General features: G+C 46.8%; 1 protein-coding gene and 1 long non-coding RNA gene across 3 annotated transcripts in view; both read right to left on the reverse strand.

Moving 5' to 3' along the window:
* PRKN (parkin RBR E3 ubiquitin protein ligase) overlaps positions 1–25,532 on the reverse strand; it is a 1,336,804-nt gene that overhangs the window by 40,605 nt on the left and 1,270,667 nt on the right. The gene's annotated exons all lie outside the window — the stretch shown is intronic.
* LOC122238810 lies at positions 10,557–11,100 on the reverse strand. The gene is made up of 2 exons (XR_006217998.1): positions 11,062–11,100; positions 10,557–10,811 (listed from the first exon to the last, which is right to left on the reverse strand). It is a non-coding gene; the product is annotated as an uncharacterized LOC122238810 (long non-coding RNA).

The raw sequence follows: 25,532 nt of genomic DNA on the forward strand, positions 1-25,532 counted from the left end.
AGGAAAAGGTCTCTTTAGATACGATACAATCTACCTTCTATCCATCAATTTCAGGATACTGTAGTCTTACTTCTTCTCACAGCAAAGAGCCTGACCTCAAGTTTGTAGGATGTAAACTTTATTTAAAGATTCAGATTGGCGGGAGAGGGCTGTATGTCAGGATGTCTTTAGGCAATTCGCCAATACCATCAGGTTTTAATTCCTGGCATTTTCATTTTCCCTGAACCGAAAGCTGATCCAGGGAACGTCGAATGAAGTGCATCTCAGGGCTTCCATTTCAGATTAAAACCATTTTTTTTTATTATTAATGTCTCCGCTCATCTGTGGGTTTGCCTCAGAGCCATGGCTCTGCTCTTACGTGCTCATGTTGAAAAAACGTAGACTGCGTGCTTCAGTCACCGAGAAGAGCTTTGCTGTGTGATTTCATCCCACCGTTTTCTATGGAAGCAAGTCTGATCTCTCGGCGTGACAGGGAAAACGCTTCACATCTTATTAGCTAGTGGATGAGATATAAAATCAGTTTCATGGTAGAGGAACACCCTGGAGGTTGATCAGTTTGTCAGAATAAATAGGCCTTTCCTGACACAAAGACATTAAATTCCCTTTCACACTGGTACTACAAAGAATGGACTAAAAAAATAACAGAAAGGGGAGAGCACGCAGAAATGAAGGCCTCGCCATTTCAGCCTGGCAAAAGGCAAGCAGAAGCTGCAAGAACACGCTGGGGATAATTTAACACTAATGTACTTGTTGATTTGCTTCTATGCAGAAAGTATGACTTAAATTTAGAGATACCATGCAGTGGGGCCTCCTAGGTAAATAACTTGAATCTGTCTCATACAAAATGGGGAAATATCTAGAAAGTCTGGTTTGATCTTGAAAATGTTCAAGTTTTTTTTTTTTTTTTAATTTTTTTTTTAACATTTATTTATTTTTGAGACAGAGAGACACAGAGCATGAACGGGGGAGGGGCAGAGAGAGAGGGAGACACAGAATTGGAAGCAGGCTCTGGGCTGATGGCCCAGAGCCTGACGCGGGGCTCGAATTCACGGACTGTGAGATAGTGACCTGAGCTGAAGTCGGACGCTCAACCGACTGAGCCACCCAGGCGCCCCAAAATGTTCAAGTTTTTAATCGTGTTATTCAGACTTCAACCGGGAGCTTGTACAAATGTTTAGACCCCTCAGTTCCCAAAGTGTGCACCAAGGTACTCTGGGGCATAATAGGCTCTCAGGGGCGCAGTGGGAAATTTTACATCTTTGAGGAAATTACAGTGATACTATCTGTTGGATGCTACGTGAACTGCTAACGCAAGGTAGTTCATGATGCTATCGTGGCTTGTGCTCTCCTTCGTTTGATGACATATCTTTGCAAAGATGGGTTTTTGGTTATTGTGATAGAAAAACAAGTAGCATGTGAACGAACATCTGTTTGCTACAGGAGATGCAGTTATTTAAGAATGAAATAAAAATCGTTTTTCTTTCAATTTCTGCGAACTATCTTTTCAAATGGCTATGAAGTTGCTAAGGCATTCATTCTTATTGTGTTACTTGCATCTAAGTATTTAATACACAAAACTGCTTAGACCTAAGTATTTGATACACAAAACCACATTTCTTTTGGCCTAGGAACACCATGAAAACCTACTGAGTCTCTAAGGGCATGACAAACAGAGGAAGGTCGGGGACCTCCGACATGGGCAGATGCTCCCAAGATAATGTTTTGGGACAGTCTTCAAACACTGCCAGTGGCACAGAAATTTCTAGAGAAAGAGCTTGAGAAGACAGATCTGGCTCCAACACTTTCACATTCAGTCTGCTGACTTTGTATATCCCTCGCCTGGGACACATGAATCTTGTTCTAACCGATATGCAGGGAGCTGCAATTTACCTAGGGATTTGCTCTTAACTAACTGTGGCCTCACATTTGCTGAAGATACCTTCTAAGTGAATACTAATTGAATAGAAGGGACTGCCACACATTTATGTAGTCTACTTTTCCTGCGTTGTTCTCTCTTGAGATATCTGATAAGTGCCATCAATTTCTGTAGTTAAAAAAAATTGAAAGCCTTTAAAAATTATAGAAGTAATACATACTTACAATTTTGCTTCCCTCAACTCTATCCCTTATTAGATTTAATTAGAAAGCAATCTATATGGACTGAATCATCTTAGCTCCTATGATGTTAGCTTTCGATGTCAACTTGGCTAGACTACAGTCCCCAATTCTTCGATCAAACACTAATCTGGGTGCTTCTGTGGAGGTATTTTGTAAGCCTATAACATCCATACTCAATTTGTTTTAGGAAACAGAGGATCCTAGATAATCTAGGTGTGGCTGATTCAATCTGTTGAAAGGTTTTCATAGCAGAACTGAGGTTTCCCCAAGAAGAAGAGAGTCTGTCTGGGAACAACAGCCAGGCTGCGGGCCAGCCTGCCCTTCCTGGAGGCCTGCCTGTGGAGTTAGGACCTGCCAGCTCAGCCCCACAGTCACTTAGGTCAGTTCTCTCCCTGTGTATGTGGATATGGATATGCTGCTATACAGATATATCGATCTATACACCTGTAGATCTCTGGGGACAGCTAAGTATATTTATAGACCCTTATCTATCTGTATCACATATAACTACATCTACCTCCTACTGGTTCTGCCTCTCTTTGGGAATCCTGGCTGATATAGCTCAGCTGCTACAGAAAAAATTTTACTAGGTCAGTTAATTCTTTTGCAAATGGATATCATGTTTCCATATGACATTATCTAACATGACATTAAATCGCTACTTGAATTTTCTATGTTATTTGCAAAATTGTAGTTCAAATCTCTTTCCGTGTGTGTTTTTTAATCCCAAGTACACACAGGACACTAGCTCTTAGAATTCAACATCAGGAACAAGGTCATCACTCCCAACAGCGTGACTGTGACTGTGTCCCTTTATGTGACAATGAATATGCTAATCCAATTCATTTTTATCTTCAGATTAGCTGAGCTGCCCAGGAGTTTTGTGCCCAACTTTACACTTAACTGTAGAGACAAGCTCATCCTCGGTGCCTAAAATGAGGCATACAACTTTAAAGCAGCTATTTAGTAAATGAAAAATTCAATAAGACAAACTTTTTGTAAGAAGTAATAGCTAAACTACTGTTATCATTCAATTCATATTTTATTGGCCTTGCAATTAATATGTGTTGAGTATTTGCTTTTAGGACAAATAAAATCTTGGACCCGGACCACACATAAAAGAATAGCACATTGTAACACATGAAGTCACATAGTAGGCATATATTTTTAAAAGTCGGACGTACTTATGTTTAAAAGTAGAGCCTCTGAAGTCAGAAAGACCTAGGGACAGAGGCCCTTCTCTACCATTTATTGTCCTGTGTGACCCTAAACATTTCTTTCCTTTATTATTTTGTAAGGAAGAAATAATAAGGTGATGAGTATTTAACACAGTTTCTGGCATAGAGGAATCAATGATTTCCTTATGGAGTTATGATGCTTTATAAGCAATAAAGTTCGATAGAAAAGTAAACTGACAGTGAAGCACCTTGGTAATGAAAGCAGTTCCCACTATTCTGGTAATAAATGTGAAAGTCCTTGTGAACTTGAGGACCTCCTAGGAAACGCCAGGCGTGTCCGCTCCCCTAGCTGCTCTATGGAAAGGGATGCCTCACTCTGCTCGTGTATGTGAAGAGGTAACTCCATGGTCAATCCCCTCAGACCATCCAGTGCTCAGACCATCCAGAGCTCTGTGAATTGCCTGTCATGTTTATCATTCAATATCATGCCAGTAGAGGAATCATTTGATTGATGTCGGAGTTTGATTTCCCACATGCCCATAAAGGAGACGTTCCAAAGGAGACATATGTATATTTCCTCTTTGGAAACACGAAAAGGAATCAAGTGAACGGTCTCCAATGCAATCAGAACATTCAGTGTCTGCTGATCAATAAAGTTGAGAGTGAGTTGGTACCTATAAGCAATGACCCTCAAATAAGGGTTTGATCCTTCAAGTTGAATGATGTCTATCTGATCAAATTTCTTCCTGCGTATTTTCTGTCATGACAGCATCGATTATAAAAGCATTTTGTTATCCGCCATTTATTTTCTTTTCCATAGCTCTGAAGTTTTGTATTAAAAGAACAGGAAAGAATCAAATACTATCTTAGGACCCCCTACTATAGTCAAGGGAAACATCAAAAGCATGAGGCACACATCTGTCTGTGCTTCTGTGGGATCAGATGAAATATTTTTCCCTTAGGTGTACGACTTTCCAGAAGATGGCAGCAGTGATATATATGATCCAACCTCGGTGTGTTAAAAATAGTGTATCAAAAGAGTAAGGCGCCCCACGGGTGACCAGCCGCTGATCCATGCAAAATTGTTCTGACAAGACCGGAAGTGGTGTTAGATTATAATGCACTAAAACACAATTTTGAAAAGAAGAAAGTCAGGTTGTTTCCTTTCAAGTACACATCTTAAAATCACAGAATCTCATGGTGGGAAGCAATCTTACACTATGCCATGCTCCAAATGTAAACAGACTGAGACAATCTTTTGCACATAACCTCCAAATGGCTAAAAAGAAATAATTATGAGGAAGCTGAATATAGCTCAGTGGCTGAATGCCTTTGTCTTTTTCAGATCCTATAGGAATCACGAAGGAGGGTTAAATAGTGCCATCTAGATTCCCGCAAAATACGGTGACATTGACCCTGCTCATCCCCCACATTAGTTTTGTTTTAGGTTTCCTACTACAAAAGGCCCTTACTTTCCTTGGTTTAATTTTCATTCATGGGGAGCTCTTAACCGAACTCTGAAAATTCCCTGTTCTTACATCACAGGATCTCATCCAGTACTGTGGTACCCATTCAATCTTTCCGACGTGCAGTGCCCTAATTCATACATCCACTGTGAGTACAATCTAGTGGAAAACTTTTTTACCATCTGTCTCAGAACCAGGGACCTACTAGAGACGATGAGCTTGCAAGATGAAGGGACCATGTCCCCTCATTGACCCTAATAAGGCTGACCTCCAAACCTCAAGTCAAAAGGGGCACTTCATCAGTTCTCCAGACAGTGGTGGGGGGGGTGCCCTTGATGATGGCTGCTGGAAATTGACCTGTCCGATATATAATTATAGACCAAGATATTTAAACTGATTTCCTACTTCAAAATGTTTATAGTTTTTCAAAACCTAAACATGTTTGTTGGCCTTTTATTTTACCCTTTCTTTAACAGCTTTATTGAGATAGAACTCACAGAGTCATGGGTTTTAAAAAGTAGTTTATATGGTTTTTGAGTGGATCATACGTGCACACAGCACCCACTCCAACGGTGCAACATGTATATGGTGAAGAGTAAGTCTCTCTTCCTCCTTGAGGCTACAATGCTCCTGGGAGATAATCGCTGTCACCTGTTTTTACCTTTCAGGAAATTTTTTACACATTATATTTGAAGGCAAAATGGCATATAAAATATCGCCTTATGTCTTGTGCTTTGCTCCTTGCTTTTGTTTATGACATTCACAGCCTGCCTTCCATCAGTGCATGTTGAACAGCTCCGTTCTTCCTAAGCAGCTGCACAGTGTTCTAGTTGATAGATGTACCTTCCTGCATCTAACCAGGCCCCTGACGACGACGGTTTAGGTCTTTTCCAATATTTTGCCATTATAAACAAAGCTGCAGGGAATGTCCTTCTCCGCAGGTCAGTTTGCACATGTGCAAGGAAATCTGTAGGCTACATTTCTAGAAGTGAAGTGGATGGGTCAAAGGGCATGCGGAGTTTAAATTTTGATGGCATTTGCACACCTGCCCTCTGTGGAAGATGAGGCCGGGGGTCGATGCCCAGCAGCGAGGTGTGTGAAAGCCTGCTCCCCGCCTCCCCTGCTCACTGTGTTACCGCTGACGACCGACCGTGGTCAAACAATGGCATGAGAAGGATCTCAAATAAACGCAGCATTTTTGCTAAGACCCTCTTTATCCATGTTGTATCACCACAGAGACAGGCTCCTGGCCAAATAACTAACCCCGAGTCGCTTCTGAGTCTTGTCCATTTGGCTGAACCAGAGTCAGAAGTGGCCTGTGGTCCGTCCCCACCTGTCATTTCCCTGCTCCTGGTGCCCCAGCTCTGAGACTAGATGCACCCAGCCTGTCGTTTCCTTGTTCGCTCTGGCCCGAATCTGGTCCTTTGCTGGGAAAGGACTTTAAGTGGATGTGAGCTTGGTGACTTTACACTCTGACGGTCAACATCCTGGAGGTCCAGGTCAGAGAGAAGGAAATGGGAGACAAGGAAGCAACAGGCTTAGTAGCCAGGGCTGTGTTCTGGGCCTTCACTTTGAGCAGAATCGGCCCTCAGTGCTGCTCACCGGGCATGGCTTATAGCAGCAGTGGGCAGGGACCCTAGGGGGCCAGGACAACGTGATTTATGGCAGTGATGCTCTCCCAAATCCCTCCACTTCCTCCCTCTGCTGTAACCATCGTTCTGTAATCAACCACAGAACGATTCCTGTGATGATGGCCCTCACCCCCATCCACGGAATCTCCCGGCTCTGGCCTTCACATCATGGCTTACCATGTTTCCAAAGGGTAAAGCAGGATTTGGCCATGAGCTGGGACTCTTGTATTTATAATGTTCACACCATCCACGGTCATCTGGACAAACTCCTTGGAGGCACATTTCTGTATCGGACTGAAAATTCCCTTTAGCATCTTGCAAGGCCGGCTCAATTTTGCTTTAAAATCAGCATTTCCCAGACCTTATGGAGCATTTGGCTCCTTCCAGAAATGGAGCACTGGTCACAGAGTATCAAATTCAACACCACTTTCAAATATTGCCATTCATTAGTGGACCCATTCAAATATTGCCATTAATTAGTGAACATGTTTGAATATGGCCATTCATTAGTAAAATGCACAGCATATGCCTTCTAACATTTTTAACTGGTCTCTAATCCTTGTGACCTTATCATTTACAATCTGTAGCAAGGCACTAGACTTTGTAAAAACGATTACACTATGCCAGTCAAAATGTGAACTCCGAGCCATATGGCAATTTGAGCCCAATTTGTCCCATGTGCCTCTGGGCATCCTTCTGTTCTCTTAGTATAGCAGGGGGACCGAATGCTTTCCTTGAACACCTGGGCCTGACCCCAGGCAGCTTGGGTCAGGGTCAGTTTTGGGAAGGAGCCAGCCAATGATTCCCCTTTGGGAAGGAGCCAGCGAATCAATGATTCGCCCACCGATCTATCAACAGGAGGCTTCACTGTGCACCGAGCAGCTTCATAGGTGCCTTGTGAGCTTACCTGCTCCTGCCCCTCTCCCCCCAGCCTCAGCCAAAAAGTCGGGGTGCTTTTCTATTAAGAACCATCCTTTCCTTACACATTCCTCTATTAAAGGTTTGCCGCTCTGTGCGGAACTAGTCTCGCTTACCGCCTCTTCTACACTGAGAGGATTTGTGTCTTATTTATCTCTGTTTCCCCAAGATCCAGCGTCCGGAACCCGGGAGGCGATCAATGTCTGTTCTGCACACGCCAGGTACCCAGCTCCGGTAGCTTGTAGCCGAGCTGGGGAGGCAATGCCTACGGAAAATGAAAGAGCTGGAGAAGAAGAGCCTACGATCTACGGTCCTGTGCTCAATTATTTACAGGAAGCAGGTCTGTAGGGACTCGGAGACTCTGGGTACGTCGGGATCGGTGGGACTGGCCTTTGCTTTCCTGCCCTTTGAGCTCCTTTCTGTCCTCAGGCAGCGCTTCCCGACAGCATCTCCCACCTGTCTGCAGACAGCTTCTCAAAGTCTCTCCCCAACACCCCGCTCCCGGCCTCCGTCCTCACTGTTGGAGAAACAGAGCACTGGGGCAGCAGGGCAGAAACTCAGGGCCAACGGTGCAGCCAAGAGTGAGGGATGAAGGAGGTTGGAGCCCCCACTCAGTTCCCGGAGCAGACCCGCCGCCCACGTGGCCACACGTCTCGGGAGAGGCCTTCCCTCTTTGCCCGTGATCTTCACTCACATGCTCGGCACGGGCCCCTCATCCCCCCGGACGCTGAGCCTGCACCTGCCCGATGCGGGGAGGTCTCTCCTGCGCCCCCACAGCACGGGTCCACGTCTTGCTCACGCAGAACCCATGGCGGTGCAGCATTGTTACCCGCTTCTGCACACGTTCTCCTCACTAGGCTGGAGGCCCCGTGCGGGCATAAATAGCTTAGCCCTATTCATCCTCCAGGGCCTGACGGAGCAGTTGTCACATGGCCGGGAATGGACCGACGTGTGCAGAATTAACAAGCAGGAGGAGCTAGAAAAGTCTACACTTCGGAGAAACACAAGGGCGGCGCAGTGTCGGGAAACCGAGCCCTGAGAATGCAGAGGAAGGAGACCAAGACCTTCAACGAGGGGGAGTTCTTTTGTGACCTTGGAGCCCACACTTTTGGTGCAATGACGCGATTACTAGCCAAATTCGGAAGCTAAGTCCACAGGGCTGAGGGAGTGCAGAGGGCTTCACCACGGAGGGATCCGAACTGGTGCGAAAGCAGAAAAAGAAAACAAAAAGAGGCTATGAGATGCTAGAAAGAGAGGGCGTAGCAGTGGCAGGAACGTCCTGGAGCTGGTCAGGGCCGGGGAGACCCAGATGCTGTCAGAGGACGGTGGCGGAAAGGAGGAGGGCTGGGTCTCCAGGCTCCTGGGAAGGTGAAATCCAGGGACAGCATCACGCTGGCGAGAAGACTGTCTGAAGGAGACCCCGCCTGTGCAATGCCAGCTGGTGATCCTCTGGAGTCAAGGGGAAGAGGGGGGTCGAGCAGACCTGGATTAGTCATTGTCGTCAGGAGATGACAGGGTTGAGAGAGGTCCAGCCACACTGAGGACCCCACTGACGTAACAGCGCTACCCTCCGGTTCCCTGACCAGCAGCATCAGCATCACCTGGGGCTAACGTGCTGAATCAGAATCTGCATTTCAGGGCGCCTGGGTGGCTCGGCCGGTTAAGCGTCTGACCCTGGATTTCGGTTTACGTCATGATCTCATGGTGCGTGGGTTCGAGCCCTGTGTCGGGCTTTGCGCTGCTGATAGCATGTGGAGCCTCCTTGGAATTCTCTCTCTCTCTCTCTCTCTCTCTCTCTCTCTCTCTCTCTCTCTCTCTCTTTCTGCCCCTTCTCCCGCTCACATGTCGCTTTCTCTCCTTCTCTCTCACAATAAATAAATAAACTTAAAAAAAATTAAAAAAGAAAAGAATCTGCACTTCAGCACAAACCCTGGCTCGTGCACACACAGAAGGTCAGAAGCACTGGTCTAGCCAGTACGCACAACAAAAATTTACTGAGCACGCTCACTGTGTGTCCGGCAGCCCGTGGGTATAGAGAGGTGTAGAAGATATAATTCCCAGTCTTGTATGAGTCACCGTTCACCCCCCCCACCCCCTTTTCCTCCCTTCCTCTGCCCAGACCCCGTCCACTCGACAGGTGTTTATGGAGAATGTTCTGGAGCTGTGCTAGGTAGTGCGAGTGGTGAACATGTCAGTTATTCTTCTTGACCTCCTTGAGTTTATATTCCCTGTGTTATAATCGTTGTGGTGGGCGAGGCTCTGGGTGAATGAAGGGTATGAGCACGCACTACCCTGGGCAGTAATGCCTGGTCGCCAGGAGGAAGTGGAGGGTAAACCGAGGTCCAACCGAGTTCGGTCCAAACGATAGGCCCCCTAATAGTGCTAATTCCAAGTGTTTGAACAGTGCAAGCCCTGGAGTTGGAGGGGAAGGACGGCACCTCTCGCTCAGCACCACTGGGTTGGAGTTGCTGAGCGAAGGGGAGGTGGTCCCAGGCATGGGGTGGGGCTGGGGTGAGAGTGAGGGGAAGGGCTGGGAACAGGGCTCTGTGGGCGGCTGCGGGACTCTGGGCGGGTGGCTGGGGCAGGAAGAGGGGACGAAGGGTGCAGGTGCAACCAGCCAGCGGTCAGACTGAGCCGGGCTGGGGGCCCGGGGAGCTGGAAGCCACAGCACGGCCGTGTACGAGGTCAGGAGTGGGTGGTGGGAAAAAAACACTCATTTAGAAAATCAGTGTTTGGTACTGTGAATGCGTTACCACTAAACCCCAGCTGGAATTGAATCTCCCAGTGGAATTCTGCAGCGTTTTCGTCTCTTTAATTCTGAAACCACTGGCAAAAGGACACAGTCCGGGGGCACCCGGGTGGCTCAATTGGTTAAGCGTCTGACTCTTGATTTTGGCTCCGGTTGTGATCTCATGGTCGTGGGATCGAGCTTTATTTTTAAAGTTTATTTATTCATTTCTTTGACAGAGCTAGAGCCGGTGGGGGAGGAGCAGAGAGAGAGGGAGACGGGGAATTCCAAGCAGGCCCTGCACTGTCAGCACAGAGCCTGACACAGGGTTCTAACTCATGAACCGTGAGATCATGACCTGAGCTGAAACCAAGAGATGTACGCTTAACTGACTGAGCCACCCAGGTGCCCCAGGAGTAATTTTATATGTGCTTGTAGACACATGAAAAGGTACAAAAGAAACAGGTGAAATAAATATTTAACCCAATATATCCTAAAGAGTATTTTCAACACGTTATCAACATAAAAAGTGTTGTTATTTTCCATTTTTTGTTTTCACCAAGTCTTTGGAATCTGGTGGGTTTTCTATAGTCATTTTGCATCTCAGTCTGGACCAGCTGCCTTCCAGGTGCTTGGCTGCCACACGTGGCTGGCCGCTACCACGCTGGACCGTGACGCTTTCGAACTTTCTAGGCTGAGGGCTACTGATGATGATGTAGACGGTCAGTTCAGGAACAACAGAACAAAAACAGCAGAACACCTTCAACATGGTCTACATAAGCAAGGCAAGGTGAGGTGGGGGACAAGGAGAAGATAAGAAAATGAAGAGGGTTCATGGAAAGAAATTCATATAATTTTTTCTTTAAAAAATTTTTTTAAAACATTATTTTTGAGAGAGAGAGAGAGAGAGACAGAGACAGAGCACGAGCAGGGGAGGGGCAGAGAGAGGGAGACACAGAATCTGAGGTAGGCTCCAGGCTCCGAGCCGTCAGCACAGAACCCGATGCGAGGTTCGAACTCACAGACTGTGATGTCATGATCTGAGCCGAAGTCGGACGCTTAACCAACTGAACCACCCCAGGTGCCCCAAAATTCATATATTTTTTCTACTGAGGGATGCTCTTTATTCTTGACCTTGGAAGACTGGCTTTGCATTATGATGTAAGAAAGAACCTACAGAAACAGAAAATCAGTTAAAGAAGAACGAGGTGTAACTGTCTCTGGTGATAATCTCCCTGTCACACACTGTGAGTTACTTGTTTAAAGAAAGCCCGAAGATCAGTACTGACCCAAGTTATCGCTGACTTTCCTGGTGTCACGGGCGCCTGCTTTACCTGCCTGCTCACCCTGTCAGATTGCATACCAGGGGCAGATAGCGTCCCACCATCAATCACCGCACAGGCTGCCGATCTGACTTGGGCACCAACAACCGTTTCTGAGTCTGTGATGCCATCCTTCACTTAAGTGATATCACGTGATGAACTGAATAAATAGAAAGTCACAGACACCTGCAATTCTAGTTATGTTAGTTTGACCCGGGATTGTTCGAGTCTTATAAGTTAGCCAAACACAGGATTTGCGTGAAGGACATTTGCTTTTTTATTTTTTAATTTTTTTTAATGTTTATTTATTTTTGAGAGAAAGACAGAGCACGAGCGGGGGAGGGGCAGAGAGAGAGGGAGACACAGAATCCACAGCAGGCTCCAGGCTCCCAGCCGTCAGCACAGAGCCCGACGTGGGGCTCGAACTCACAAACCGTGAGATCATGACCTGAGCCGAAGTTGGATGCTCAACCGACTGAGCCCTCCAGGCCCCCCAAGGACATTTGCTTTTATGTGTGAAGTATCAAGCTGGAGCCCTGCGTGGAGAAGCCTCAGTCCCACATGATTTTAGCAAGAGGACTTTCATTTGTCATAGTTTAGACAGATCCTGGTGAGTTAAGTAAAGGGCCAGTGACCCCACAGCACCAAAGAGTTCATGGTAGGTACAAGCTTCCAGTTATAAAATAAATAAGTCAGGGGGATATAATATGCGGCCTGGTGACCTAACAGTTAATAATACGGTGTGCGTATTTGAAAGTCCCTGAGACGGTAGATCTTAGAAGTCCTCATCAGTAGGGGCAAAAACATTTTTTTGTAACTATATGTGGTGATGGATGTTAACTAGACTTACTTGGTGATCATTGGGTCCCATATACAAACATGAAATCATTATGTTGTACACCTGAAACTAATATAATGTTCTATGTCAATTAACCTGAATTAAAAAAAAAAAGAATGTATTTTGAAAGTTAGAATCATGACTTGAATTTCACCCTTGAAGTTTGCACACACTAATGACAGAGGCTGAAACAAATCTCAGGCACTCCGATCCTTTCCATGTGTGAGTCATTACGTGCAGTCCTGGTGTGCTATTTGGATCTTGGAGGCCAGCCGTCCCCTATTTAAGGTTCTGCTGGACCTCGGGTGTTCTCTGCCCCAGGACTCCTGGCCTAAATCATTATTTACGACTATTCCAGCTCGAAGCTTACGAGGAGGGACGGAGAAGAAGGATCTGGATGTTCATTCACACGCCAGTCTCCATGGAGCTAAGCCACTTAACACTTCTGTTTATGTTCTCAACACCTCTTCGAGAAAGTTCGCAGCCTGGGCGCATGATCATGGCGGGAACATTTCCCACATTATCGTCCCCTGATAGGTATCTGCGCCCCGACCATCAGACAATGGTGAGAGCTCACAACACTTAGAGAGCTGGTCCCCACGGAGTGGAGGAGCAGGCATCCCTGTCTTCCATCAAGGTGGGGCAAAGACAACTCAGGACAAGTGTTAGCATAAGATAACGCCGGCCTATGGGGGGTTTCGAGCGGAAGCCAAGCCAAGGGCCTTCGGGGACCTGAGAAATGTTATCTCTCAGCAACACACACCTTGCAGTGTCTGACTCAAGTGTAAAATCAAACCCAGACTTACAGGACTCTCTCCCTTCTAAGTTTTTTTTTTTTTTTCCTCCTGATTTTATTGCTTTGCTAAGGAAGTAGAAAAAAGCTAATTAAGTGCAGCGAAAGATCAACTGCTAGACTCCCGAGTCTCAGGGCTGCTAAGATAACAGCAGATTGCAGGGGACAGAAATGAAATGTCATCGACGTTGCTGCCTCTTTACTGGTGGCTTTTTGTCCCAAAGCACAAGAGACCTTCATTAAGCCGAATAACAATGAATGGAGAAGCGTCAACCGTTCCCTTTGGGCGCCCCTCTCCTCCCTGTGGATTTGGTGGTGGAGGATGTTAGAGCCTTGGGGCCCCAGCAGAGCGGATCCATCATCTTTACAGTGGAAAGGCACCCCGTTTCTTCTGCCATTCTTACTCATGTTGGGACAAATATTATTCTGTATTTAAAAAAAATTGCCCAACACTTTGGATGATGCCGAGCATAATGGACATTTAGTGAGTATTTTTAGGGGTGATTATAATGATCTAATACCTTATTATTTGAAATTCTAGTTCTGTCTGTAAGTAGAATCAAATTTTCAAGAGGCTAATAGCTCATAAAGGAACCTTTGCTATGATCCTGTGGAGGGAAGGCAGACTGCTCACCGGGTCGGTTGTTGGCTTGAATGGAATCACTCGTCCATTCCAAGAGCATTTTCTGGGAGGCTGTGCCACACTGGGCAGTGTGGGACCCACGGAAAGGGTGCAGAGAAAAGGGCTGGCAGGCCTCTGGGAGGCTGGGTCTCTGCAGAGCCACAGTCACGGCTTCTCGTGAGTGTCCCCTGCAGCCCTCCTTTGCCCAGCTAACCCGTAATAGTGGGACTTTGATTCTCAACTAGGAACTTACTTTGGACAGACTTCCCTTACCTCTAGCCTGGGTTTGCTGCTCTCCTGGCATGCTCACCAGTCCGAATCTCACCCTAACCTCATTCCCCTCACCTGTGCTGGGTGTGTCCTTATCCGTCATACCCTCCAGACCCAAGTTTCTTGAGGGTGGGGACGTAGCAATGCCCACCCGTGCGTCTTGAGTGCCGCTAACCCCAGCATTTGGCCCTGTATGCGTAATAGAGGGTGACGCAAGGGGGCAGGTGAAGAGAGAACAGAGACCGACTCAGACAAGTGCACTATAGACCGCCACAGACTAGGGAGTGGTTTGCTCCCTCCAGGAGTCTGGCCAAACTCCCCAGCCTGGGTGACACTTCCAGGCTTGAAGAGCAAACTGGATTAAGTGAGACTAGAATAGGACAGTCCTACAAACTAAGCTTGAATATGGTTTCCTGTCTCAGCGACCCCGACGGCCTCAGCCAATTAGTTGAGATCCAGAATTAAGATAACAAAATACACCAAGGTTTCCCCGTTTCCATGACCTGTAATTATACATTTCTATGACTCCGTGTTCAGAAAGGCTTTCCTGTAGAGAAACCTACCACGGTGTGTATTACTCCCTGCAGACGACATGAGTCGCAGCAAAATTCCTTCATTAGCAGGCGCTGCGTCTAAGCAGTGAGATGCTCATTCCAAACAAGCCACGGAAAGGCGCGGATGGCCACACCTTCTCCTTTATTGTTCTGCAAAACCTGACACCCTCCTCTTTCAGTCAGCAGCAACAGACTCCTGAAAACTGTAAGAGTGCAAGGTTGTATTTACGAGGCTGGCTTTCCAGCAGAAAAGTATAATCTCCTCCTTGGATTCTTTTTTTTTTTTTCTTTTCTTTTTAAAGGAACTGATTCTTCTATTCGGATGGTTTGACATAGGTTTATTATTTTTTATTTTCATCGAAGGCAGCAAGACTGACTAAATGATAAAGTTGCTTCTTACCAGCTCCTTCAGCTCGAAGGCTCTTTGCCCAGAATACTGATTTACGTCCCCAGGCATCTCACAGATCTGTAGTTACTACAGTCCAAGAATCAGCCGCTAAGGGTGAAACGGACTTGGTCACACAATGACAAGATTTACGGTGGGGTTTGGGGGGAAAAGGACTTTAATTGCCATTTGTTGCCCTGTGATCATGTACCTCTTTTTCCAGATTGCTGTTTGTTTGTGGCAGGTGAATTTGCCACGGGACTTTAGTGTGAAGCGGGTCCCCCACGATCAGTGTCTACGGCCGGGTTCTGGAATGTGCGCTGGAACCAAGGGCCCTTGAGGGCTCACAGCCAGGCAGGCTCATGTTCCGAGTTTCACGTCCTGTGGGGTAATTTAGCTGTCGAGTGTTTAGCGACAACAGGGGACCAGGTACACGATAAGCCGCAAATCTACACCTGTTGCTTTCAATATGGCAGTTACAAGAGTGGATTTTTTAAAGTGGACTTTTGATCCTATGAGTTTTGAAAAATACATTTTATTTTGCTGAAGGAGGATAAGTTAGTCTCAAGAATTAAAATAAGGTTCATGTTGGTAATAAACCCACTAACTAAAGAAGCTAATGAACTGTCTGTGTACAGGAATGACCCTTATGACCCCTTGATTTAATTTTTTCCTCATGAATATCTGTGATTTGATTTGACACAATTCTGGCATTTACAATGAAATCTTCCCATTTAGTGTCTAATTTTCTATTTTATTTTATGTTATAAAGTTTAATTTGGTGCTTTCTGAAAGGAAGCTTCACATTTTTGCGATTTCTCAAATCCATCAAAACCGTAGGGTGGGCGGCTTCCAAGTTCTTCTCTTGGAGCGAGATGTCAGATTTAATGCTTCAATCACTGTGACTTGATGGGAACATCTTAGTCTGCTCTTCTGATCTGTGACCTGAGCCATGTTTAAGTAGTGCCTTCCACATCATGACAAAGTGGCTTCTCAGTCGGTATTAGCTCAAACAGAATGCCTGTTAGGCTAATGGCAATACATTGACTTTCAATCAGCAATTTCCAAACTCCTTTATCCCCAGTAATTTCCATTCCGCTCACATGAGATGGATTCTTCTCCCTCCGGGTTCAGGGATCAGCAATGTTGAAATGCAAGTACAACTTGCTTCTGCCAATCTGTGCAATGCCATCACCACAATTTGGAATTTACAAATTTGTAATCACTCCTCAGGCAATGAACCATGGTGTCAACACAATTACATCATCTCCAAAGAATGTGGGAATGCAGCTGGAACTAAGGAAGAATGTTCGGGCACTTACAGGTGAGTGCAAAACTCTGCGCTGTGTTGGAGACATTATGTGTACTGGCCAAGCAAGGCTTTAGGTTTGTTTGATATTTTTTAATAAAATAGAACTTTAGAGGAATTTGGGATTTAATTTTAAGATTAAGATTAATTGAAAATTAAAAATTTTAAAGTATTTATTTATTTATTTTGAGAGAGAGAAAGCATGAGCAGGGAGGGGCAGAGAGAGAGGGAGACAGAATCCCAAGCAGGCTCTGCATTATCAGCACCAAGCCTCATTCAGGGCTCGAACCCACGAACTGTGAGATCACGACTTGAGCCGAAATCAAGAGTCGGATGCTTAACCGACTGAGCCACCCAGGCACCCCAAGACTAATTTAACATAAATGATATTAACTTCAAAGGTTCTTTAATGAGTATGCTATATCTGTCATTAAAATTTCTTTATGTTTTCATAAATATGATTTCACAATTTTTTGCATGGAAACTCAAAGTCATGCCAAAATTATTACAATTATCACAAGACACAGTAATTGTAACAAATTATGAATGAGGCATAAATACAGAAATGTGCTGGCCTGATGAACAAGAAATAACAGTGCTTATCGTCTGGCAAAGGCGAGAGAGGACAGGGGTGGGGAAGTCACCAGCCCCTCTGAGTGCAGGAAGGCCACTCGTGGCACCACTGTTTTCTGGGAGGTGACTTCACACCCTGGGTGGCTTAATTCCACGATGACGCTAATTGTAGAAAGCACCTTCCATCTCATAACAGCTTGACAGAAGAAAGAAAAAAAAAACCCACTGCCATTATCCACATTGACTTTGACTTAAAACATTAGCCTGAATTCAGAAATGTTAAAATCCATAAAGATGTGCTTCTTGGAAAGGAGGAAACGTTTGCATGCCTTAAAAACATGCACATACTTTGACCCTCAAATCTGTTCCAGGAATCTTTTCTAGAAAGAAGTAAGAAATGTAGGAAAAATGAGGCCACAGGAAGAGTGTCACTATTCGTAGGATAAATACTTAAATAAACCATGCCAGGGCCTCCTGAATGGATGTTAGGTCACCGTTAAGCACGGTGGAGAAATGCAAAGATATTTGTGACGTGTGTTAAGGGGAGAAAACTGCTAACACAGCACATCTGTACGGACCCATTTCTGTTTAAAAAGTGTGTGTGTGTGTGTGTGTGTGTGCCTGAGAAGGGCATCCAGAAGGTTTCTACAGCAGTGAGTCAAAAACCCCACCTCTGACTATGCGGGATTGTGGTTGCTTTCTTTTTATTCCCCTTCAGTGTTTCTATAATTTTCTGACATGTTTATGATGAGCATGCATTGCTTTCGTAATACTCAACCATCTTTCGGTTTTCATTGGACAAAAGTATTTAAATTTTTTTAATGTTTATTCATTTTTGAGAGAGAGAGAGAGAGAGAGAGAGTGTGAGTGGAGGAGGGGCAGAGAAAGAAGGAGACACAGAATCCAAAGCAGCTCCAGGCTCTGAGCTGTCAGCACAGAGCCCGACGTGGGGCTGGAACCCACCAGCCGTGAGATCAGAACCTGAGCTGAAGTAGGACGCTTAACTGATGAGCCACCCAGGTGCCTCGGGACAAAGGTATTTTGGGTGAGTTCATAGGCTGGACTGTTCCTGGACCAACACGGCTGAGGGCTGATGAGCACAGACATCCCCCCCGCCCCGCCCCCACACCGGTCAGAGGGTCAGCAACACTGTGGACAGATGCATATTGAATACAGGAAGGATCTGAAGAGGGAAGAGAGACCTGCATGGATGCTTCTGGCATAATGACAGCATAAATGGCATTTTTGTACACACAAAACATCACTCGAATCATCCACAGAGGTTCAGAAAGAATCCAGATCTAATTCACCACGACGCCTCCTTCCTTGCTTTATTGAAATACGGTATTAAGAAATGGCAAAAGAAGTCCTATCCAAAATGGAGAGGCCTTGCCCATCATGGTTCATAAACAAGTCTTGCAGATGCCGTATTGGAAAAGTCAATTTTTCAAACACTGCGGTTGTGTGGTTGAGAATAGCCTTCAATACTACAAGCATTTTGGACAGAAAATCTCTTGGACTATTAGACCATTATGTGTTCTCTAATGTGCCAGGTTATAATGACTGTATGGCTCCCAGAGTGGCATCTTCAAGAATAAATTACCAAATGGCACATACCACACTACTAAATACATTGAAGCGGGGAGGCACCCAGAGTTTTTGGTGTGGCACATTTCCAGGAGCATAGACAGTGACTTTCGTCCTGGAAGTGCTTTTCAGTTCAAAGGAGAGTTGTGTGCTTGCTGGATATTTTTAGATTGCCAGAAGGTTCCATGGAATCACATAAGGCTGTCACTATAAAAATGAAAGCAAGCCCCAACCTTGGTTTGATACTTTGTAATAGATAGCAATCCGTGGAATCAGAATTTAAAACCCTATTTGAAATCACGTGTTGCAAACCTAGTTCTCTTTCACAATCTGATCCGCATTACCCCGCCACCTTCAGACCTGCTTAAAGAAGCACACATTCTTGAAGGCAGTTTGCTTTTTTTTTTTTATCACCAAGTTTCTTGCAGTTCCCTTAGATCAATAGAACTGCAATGTATCTATATAAATCCGAGTAGCAGATCCATTCTCATAAAGTTTACCCTTGTCTTGCTTTTCAGCTGAGAAGCAGAACTGAAAAATATTTCAGAGAGTATTAGAAACGGGAAGATTAAATTCTGTCTTATGTGGATCATGACTTCACGTGCTAAGCCGGGCACCAATGTTCTTTTTGGCTCCTGGGTCAGGATGAAAAGGATCATGGGTGTAGGCGCGGAGCTCCCGTGCACCTGCTGAGTCAGCAACTTGGCGCCTTGAGTGCTGGCTGTCCTCCAAGAGGAGGACGGAGAAGATGTCTGGCATCCAGTACCAGGAGTGGCGAAGGTCTGGGGCAGGCACACGGGCAGGGAATCTGAGAGTGAGTGTGAGTGGGTGTGTGAATATTAGTGAGTGTGTCTCACTTGGGGGCAGCGTGTGGGTCTGATGGAGGCATGGCTGCTCCAAATGTTTGTGTAAGTGGCACAGGCCAAGTGGCAGCTGGTAGCCCTTGTTCCGGAGTAGGTGGCCTGCTGGTCCCCTCTGGTCATGTGTCTGGAAATGGTGGCCAGTGTCGCTGCTGTTCAAAGTTCGGCTTTCGCCTGTAAGACCCACTTCTTTGTCAGCTCTGTCCTGGCCTGGCAGAGGCACCTACGACCCCCTAGCTGTGATCAGCTGTGCTCGGCCGTGGTCACTAAGACCAGGGGCCCCTGGGTGAACTGTGGGCTGCCAGTTTGAGCCTTCAAGCCCGCACAGCACTCGTGGCTGCCTAACGCCCTGCTTCTGGGCTGATGCTCCAAGGAGACTGGGGTCCAAGCCGGCCAGATGCTCCTCAACGAGATGGGAACAGGGAGCAATTTCCCGCACTCTGGCTCCCTGGCTCGCGTCAGGGCCACACGGTTGATTACGAGGAAGCAGACGGAGCTGAGGAGGTACCAGGAAGGTGGGGAGGAGGACTTGGTAGCTGCGAGGACCAGGAGGAAGTGCCATTTGAGATACATCACCTCGTCTCATGAACGTGGTACCTGAGGGGTCTAGATGCCAGATGCCAGGAGCACCAAGTACAGAAAGTTCATCAAGGAGGTGATGGAATGTTTCATCCTGAGAAGGATTTGAGACTCCTTACACCAAAGCCAGACAGAGCAACTTATCTATCACCCACACGTAAGAATTGGAGGAGGGGCCGTGTGATGGCTTCATGGCGGTCATAAATTCTGGTGGCCGGCGGGTGGGGCCTCTTCGTCTGAAACCATTTCCTCCCATGAAAGAAGGCAGCACACACGTATGCTGCCTCCCCTTAGCTGATTTTACCGTGCAGATCAATAAGTTAATACTGTAAGCAGTAATATAAACCATTGCTGTCTTTCAAGGACGCTTGTAAGCTCTCTTTTCACCATGAGGTCAGATTTATTACCTCTGTTTTGTTGATGAGACCCCAGAGACCCTGTTTAAGAGGGTCTGGGCACCATGGCAACAAGCATAACCAGAGAGGTAAATGTAGGGGCTGTCTGCGAGAGCTTCAAGTGGCGTAGCTCGTGGCCTGGGAACGCATTCGTTCCTTCATTCATTCATTCAATGTATGCTTATTAAGCAACAGCTATGTCATTCCTGTGATTTGTACAAAGATAGAATGGTGATCTGTCGTCTGTGTCTGCCTCACTCAGCGTCTTGTCGGATGGGCTAGAACACTCACTACTCACCACACTCACACAACACTACAGGACTAGAACATCTGAGGATTCAACTTTGTTCTGACTCCTGTGGAAACTGCATTACCTTTTCCAAACATCTAAATAGCACAGGAGGCCTGGTTCTGAGAAGGCCTTAGGAGAGGACTGCGTATTGGGCAGTGTTGCCCTTCATTTTTGGAAACCAGCTGTGCCTCCTGCATGGGGGCCTCCAAAGGATGACCTGGGAGGTCTGTGCCAGACCTTCCCTGGCCCACGGACAGGGCCCTGCCCTCCTTCTCTTCCCCCTTCTCTGCTTAAGTCTCCTTCCATTAGGAGAAAGGCCACTGGAGATTCATAAAGATACGTATTGTAGTAAAGGGGATGATGGTTTTAGCAATTCATCAGCACATCAACGTAGGTTAACTGAATGATTTGCAGAAGGCTGGGGGTGCGGCCAGCTGAGGGTGGAGCCCAAGGTGGGGGTGTTCCAGTGGGGGCTGGGGGGGGAAGGTGGGAACCGGGCAGGTTCAGGTACAGCACAGGGTGGGCTGGGGGGGTGGCGAGAAAACCTTGGACAGTGGGGCTGGCACGAAGGGGCCGGACAAGGGAAGTCCACACTAGGACAGGGCCATGTTGGTCCCTACATGGATGGGCCATGGAGGGTAGTGGCTTTCCATCAATCGCATCCATGTTAGTCAGGCTGAGAAGGGAGACCTGTGTCATTCCTGGGGACAAGGGTAATGTCAGACACATGAGCCGTCCAATCACCCCAGCTCTGAGGAAGTTGATTCCAGGGTGTAATTTGTAGTGAAAAGGCAAACCGCCCAGAGAGGAAGGCATTTGCAGCATGAGGCAGGCAGGTAGGCCGCAGGCACCCCTCCCTCTCTCCTGTCTCTCCCTCCTGCTGTCTTCAGAGGAATCTGGGAGGAACTAACGAGGCTGAGGTAGGAAAAGGAGACAGATCCCTAAAGGGAGGGTAAAGGAAGAGATAAGGGAGGGAAAGTTAGCCCCTCTGCGGCACTTTGTCAGGGGCCAGGTGGGGAGGGCAAATGAGGGTGGGGTATCGGTGAGATGTCCCTCCGCAGGGCTCTCTTTCCGGGCCCTAAATGCCTCTCTGGAGCACACACTGTTCATTTTGCTCCAGAATGCTGCGGGAGCAGGCGGAGGCCCCACAGTAGGTTCTGGGTCTCTGCACGCTTCACAGAAGAGGTTCTCTCCAGAACTCTCTCCCAAACATCATAGCCGTGCACCTGGTGCGTCCCTTCTCCACATGGCTGGGACTGCCTCACCTGCGGTGTTCAGGGTCTGGCTATGTCTCTGTCTTTAGTCCTGAGATTCCCAGATTCTGTTTACATTGACCTGAGTCCTGTTCGAGTGTGCCGACTGCCCGAGACAGTCCTGGGCAGCTATCCATAGCTTCTGCTCAAACACACCGAAAAGCAAAATACTCCTCTGAAATGTTCTCCAAACTCCTCTTTGAGGCAAAGAACTGGGTGTGAAAATCTTAGTTAAAAGACTAGCTGCCTAATTATTTATTAACTTCTGGCTTTTGGACTAAGACTTATTTTAAAAAGTAGAAGGCACGTAATTTGGCCTTTTGTCTTGTCAAACGGCGCTCTCCTCAGTATTTCCTATCTGCTTCGCCTACTGTGACTATGGCTTCTGTCGTGGAGTGGGCAATCTCTCCCTGGTGACAGGCGAGGCTCAGGAGGTATGAAAGGCACATTCATCTCCCCAGAGGATGGTCTCTGTGCAGCAGGGTGGTGGCAGAGCCCAGCCACATGACGACGCCTCCATCGGCAAAGACTATATTATACTTGGACTGGAAATTAATGGGTTTGCATTTTGAGTACCGACTCTTATCATTTGCAGGAAATTAAGTTTCTTTTGAAAAGGAGTTGGCATGTGAGCAATTTACTTTCTTCGACCTAAACACGGTTGGCAGCTCCTCTGAGGGAAGGGCCATTGTGCAGAGGCACGGAAGTCACCGTCACCGTGTGATCTGTTTTTCACATCACAGCAGGTGCAGGCTGACTTACTGTGAATGAGCAGCAAACACGGAGCAACCGGAAGACAAAGGTCTGTGGTCCATCTGCGGGACAGGTGGCTCCCAGAAAACCTCAGGAAGGGCGTGGCTAAGTAACTCAACAAAACGATGCCTGAAAGGACACACACACACACACAAATGACACCTCCTCAGTGCCAGGGAAGTCTTCATTCCTCACAGAAACCATTTGTGTAGGTAGGCTTACTCGTTTTCTTCTTCCTCTTCCAACTCCTCCTTCTTCTTCTTCCTCTTCTTCTCCTCCTCCTTCTCCTTCTTCTTCCCTTCTTCTTCCTCTTCCTCCTCCTCCACCTCCTCCCCCTCCTTCTTCTTCAAAACTTTATTTCTAAGTAACCGTTACACCCAATGTGGGACTTAATCCCACAACCCCAAGAACAAGAGCCTCAGGTTCCACCCACTGAGCTAGCCAGATACCCGTTACTCATTTTCTTCTTAAACTTGTTTTCTAGGTGTGGGGAGTGGAATCGCAGAGATTATGAGCCAGTTGAAGATCTACAGATAGTATGTGATTTTGGTGAGACTCACACCAGGTTTGAGAGACTTGGTATTAATGACAATGATGATGATACTAACGCCTATTGGGCTCTCACTAAGCAGCAAGCCCTGGGACGAGCACGTTACGTAAATCAATGTAGCAAGTCCTCAGATTCTGTGGTGCCATTATTGTCTCCAGCTGCAGGTGAGGAACCTCAAGATCGTGGAGGTGTCTTCATGCTTCTTCGCTCACACCCTGCATTTGATCCTTTGGGAAATGCTGCTTCCCCTGGGCTCTAAGCCACGGTCACGCCTTGCTCAGCTACCATGATAGTCCACTGTCGCCTCTAGACCTGGACCCAGACAGCAGCTGGAGCAGCTTTCTTCAAATGTCAAGTCCGATTCCACCACTCCTGCTCAAAATCTCTGTATTTCTGTCAGTAACAGACAGACGTCCTTAGCTGGTCCCCCTGCCTGCTTCCCTTCTCCCTGTGTTGTCTACTTTAGCCACATTGCCATTCTTGCTGTTCTAGAAGATGCCACAGGCTTCAGCCTAGCTGCTCCCTTGGCTCGGAATGCCCTGGAACCCACAGATACCCACTCGGCTAAATCCCTCCCCATCCTATCTTTGCTCAAATCATACCTTCTCAGTGAAGTTCATTGTGATCACCTGACTCCATGCTGAAACCGCCTTTCCTAGCTTGGCCCCTCTCCTCACAGCCTACCATTTCCCTTCTCATAGTGAGTGCCATGCTCCAACACAGGGGCAGTTAGGACTTTATAACCTTTTATTGGTGCAAAGCCACACACTCCATTGTGTTTTGCTATGGCAGCTCTCACACGACAAGGGAAGAGTTGAGTCGTGCAACAGAGACCGGTGGCCTCAAGTCCAAAATATTTACTATCTGAACCTTACAGAAAAAACTTTGCCAGTGCTGCATTAACATCTGGACAATTTAATTATTTACGGGGCTTCTTGTTCTTGGACTGATGTTAAGTCATGAGGGCCAGGATCTTTGCTTCTTTTGGTTACTAATGCATCCCCAATACCTAGAACACAGATGGCACCCAATGCATATTTGTTCAATCAAGGCATGAATGAGGCCAGAGTCATTAAACACTCACCCAAAGTCACTCTGGTGACCAGCCAGGCGCTCTTGGTGTCCAAATTCAAACTGAGACAGACTGACGGAAATTGAAACATGCTCTTATTCAGTACCCCTTCCTCTCTACCCAAGCCCACCAGTGCCTGCTGCTTCATAAGAGATAAGCTTTCCTTAGGAGCTCCTAACAGTCAGATAGGAAAAAATACATGCTGCCTATTAGCTCTTAATCTTATCAACATAAGCAAAAAAGAATGACCTGTATTTCTAAGCAGAAAAAAGACGAATTGCTTCTAGACAAGTCCTGGAGATTTAGAGCTCCTTTTAGCATCTGGCGGGTCTGGCTGAGGGCTTGGATCAATTATTTTGTGCCATGACTGCTCTGGTGGGTCAACCCTGTTATACCTACATTTACCACCCATCTGTCCTGCCCAGAGGCCTTTTCTCCTTGGGACCTCCCTGTCTAGATGTCCAGCAGGCCCTGTAAATGGAGGATTGAAGGCTTTGCAGAGAGGTCAGGATGTAAGATTTGGTGTGGGAGGCCATCTGTATGGAAGTGGTTAAGGCTGTGGGATAGGGTGAGCAAGAAAGAGAAGGAAGACAGAGGAGAGAGCCTGGAGGGGGGAGAGAGTCAAGGAAGAAGAGTGAAGTGTGGTTGTGCTCACTCCTATGAGCCTAGGGGGCTGATGGCCCATTGCTTTCTCTAGACCCTGGTCGAGAGTGAGGATAGGACTTGCCTGTGGGTCTAAAGTTTAGGCGACTGGTTCTTGATGGTCACTGATCCAATCACTTTAGGGCCATATTTCACTTATTTAATTTCTGACATAAAATGTATAAATTTATCTTCCCACACAGCTCTGAGAATGAGATCTGTGTCTTATAAGGAGGAAGAAAAAAGGAGCCCGTGTTTGTTACTCACCAGGCCCTGGGCTGGGGGTAACATATCTTCTGTCTCCTGTAACTTTAACCGTCCTGCAAGTCAGACATTTTTACAGATGTGAAAACTCAGGTAATAGCTTTCACAACATGGTGTCAGAGATTTGGGCTTTCCATTACTCATCCCTCCTGCCCGCCTTGGGCGTTAACCTCTACACACAGGGAATGAAATTGGACAAAAATACAGGCTTTGGTAAGTCAACAATGTCCAACAATTCCCCAAGTGCAGGGCCCCAGGCAAAGCTGAGCTGGAGGAATGAAGTCTGACTTACTTTGCATTCCAGGCCCGGGCTTGCTTTAGAGCTGGAGTCAGTGACCCATCCCCGGTGACAGTGACACCAGGGAGCCTGCCTCACTTGTTTTTCATGGGGATTTGGACCTGGGTGAGTCTGAGCCCCCTGGCCATCCTTTCTCTACTCTTCATGCTCTGTGGCACCAGACATGAGATTACAGTGTGACCCCCCTGCCCCCGCCGCCGCCCTACAGCCAGCATGGTGTTGTCTTCTCTGAACTTGATTATCCTAACGAAAACTTTCAGGATGAAACTGTCAGTCAAGTTG

This window comes from Panthera tigris, chromosome B2 (genome assembly GCF_018350195.1).
Source record: "Panthera tigris isolate Pti1 chromosome B2, P.tigris_Pti1_mat1.1, whole genome shotgun sequence".
In the NCBI taxonomy this organism is placed as follows: Eukaryota; Metazoa; Chordata; class Mammalia; order Carnivora; family Felidae; genus Panthera; species Panthera tigris.